Genomic DNA, 2,694 nt, shown 5'->3' with positions numbered 1-2,694 from the left:
GTCTTGAATGCCTACTGTTGGATCACAACACGATAACCCAAGCGGGCACATTGGTATGCTGGTTACTCTGAACTAAAGGAGGTCAGAAGGCATCAGAAGCAGTACTACCACAGCAAATTTCTACCTTTCTTTCTTTAACTTATCATGCAAGAAAAGGCCACAGACATGCCATAAAATTGGAAACCCATCTGCTCCAAAATAAGGCAACATTTCACTTACTTTTTACATAAGGTTTAGCCAAAATTAATTCTTTAACTAACTTTGTCAGGTACTAAGCAACAAGACCCTCATTCTGAAAAGAATCCTTCCATTTATTCTTTGCCTGGTAAAGAGAAGAGAAGTCTGATACAACAAGCCTTACTGTCTTTCCTTCATCCGAAGTCTTTTTTCTTTTTTTCCCATTTCTCTTATTTTTATTATTTTATTTTTTACATATACATTTTTATTATTACACATATATACAATACATTACCTGTAGCAAGAAGAACCATGACACAATCGGGAATTATATAAATGTCACATTCTTAGAGTATTTGATAGCCTTGAAGAAAATATCTTTTCTATCTTGGTATTTCTGAATTTCTGAATGTAAATCAATCTCCATCACATATTGTCATTATCAACTTAGAACACCTCCTTAGACCTAAAACCATCTTAACCACTAAACAATTAAGCTTCATTTTAAAAATAAGCTACTTGGTCTTCAACTTGAGAAGGAATAAACTTGATTACCCGAGTATTCTGGGAATGCAGGTTAGTAGCTTTCCAAATGAAAATATGACAGAGACAGTTTTTATCTCAATAGTCACCCAAAACTTTCTATAACATTGGAGCATCTTCTTCAGCCTTCTGGCCCAATATATCTGGCAGACACATTTGTGAGGCAGGAACTATGGAGAACTTGCTTACCCTGTCTTGGCAGAGTTTGGCCATCAACTCTGCCTGCTTCCAAGCTTGCCTTTTTTAGGCAGAATTCTGTCTGTGGTAGAAATGAGGACATTTTGCCCAGTGGCTTGTTTGCCATATTTGAAGCCATCTCCATAAGGAGGTTCTTTGATGCTCATCATCCAAGTCTTTTTTCTTTAGATTATACGCTTTTGTCCAGTTACATTTGCACATACTTAGATGAACATTCTAAATTAAACATTAGCATAAAATAATTTCTCCTGGCGTTTGGACATTTGCTGTTGTGTCTTAATACTTTCTTTTGTCAGAATGTATTTTGTTACAGAGTGCCAGCTGTGATCCTTATGATGAGTTGAAGAAAGGTATCACCATTTTCCCCTATGTGCTATTTCCTCAAGGACAAAGAACATTTCCTGGCCTAAGAGAGAAAAATATTAAAATTCAAATTTGCTTGAAGGACATTGGATCTTCATAAGGTGAATATCCATTTGAGATAATGCTGCTGGCTATCATGAGATTATCTTGTGCTCTATCTCCATCATTTTGCATCTAACACCAGGCAGAAAAAAGCTTCAATGAGAAAGAAAGAGCGGGTGGGAAAGGCTCTAAGGGGAATTGCTTTAAACTTTACATCAGGATTTAAAAGCACAGCTTGTGTCTCAAGGCTGAAGAGAGATGCTTGGACTGCAGGCTTCCTTGTAGAAGTAGGATACAGACATAGGGTCTTGATGTTTGCAGCATCCATGTCTTGTCTTTGGTGTAAGTCTTGATAACTTTGGCAGTAAATACAATGTAGAAATAGAGACAGAGTATGAAAAATCACAGAGATAGAATATCATAACCAAGAGAAAAAAATTGATCAGCTGAACAAAACAGCCCTAAAGAAACAAATAAAAATGTGCTAGGAAATTATATGACTGAGATTATATTCCTGGCCGCTCACCTGCAAATCTCTTGAATTTGCCACTTTGGGAAGCTGACATGGAGGTTTTGAAGGCTCTGTAACACAGTACTGAGACCTCCCTGTCAAATAGGAGATTGTCTTGCTTTAAGCAGTTTTTTGTTTGATTATTTCAGAGAATCTGAGGAAGAATATGGTGAGTTGTTATTATTATTATTATTATTAATTATTATTACTATTATAAAGATTGATCTTTTTTTAAAAGATGTACAAGGTTATCTTTTTTCACAATTTAAAATATTATTATATAATATAAATATTATTTTATTGATGAATTTCATAGGTCCCTTTAAAATATGTTGCTACCTATAGAATTATAAGTATACAGTATATAAGTATATAGAAGAATAAACAAAAGTTAGTAACAGTAATCTGAAAAATAAAATGCTAATTTTTGTGTATTTACACAGAAAATATAGTCTGGCTCTGAAGTGCTATAAGAGTTGTTTTTTTATCTAACCACTTAGGGACACATATGAAAGGTAGATTATATATGTAAGTAATAATAAAAAGAGAAGGAAAAATAATATCCTTTCAAATACTTGTTATTGTTGTCTGGGAATTTGCCTTGGGAAACTCTAATATAATTTATCTGCAAATTTAGAAATATAGCCAAATTCACATAGATACAATTGTTTCTATTCCAGGGGATAAATGGATCCTTTTTTAACAGTTTCATAATAAAACATTCTACTCAGCTTTAAGATTCTCACAAAGAGAAAATTCAACTTGACATAACAATGAGTGCTTTAAAATTACTTACCCCAAATTAAAAATAAAAAAATATGTATATACGGCCTATTTCTAAAGTAAACCCCCAACAGGAA

The sequence above is a fragment of the Acomys russatus genome, chromosome 12 (genome assembly GCF_903995435.1).
Source record: "Acomys russatus chromosome 12, mAcoRus1.1, whole genome shotgun sequence".
NCBI lineage: Eukaryota > Metazoa > Chordata > Mammalia > Rodentia > Muridae > Acomys > Acomys russatus.
Note: the sequence above shows the minus strand (reverse complement) of the source record.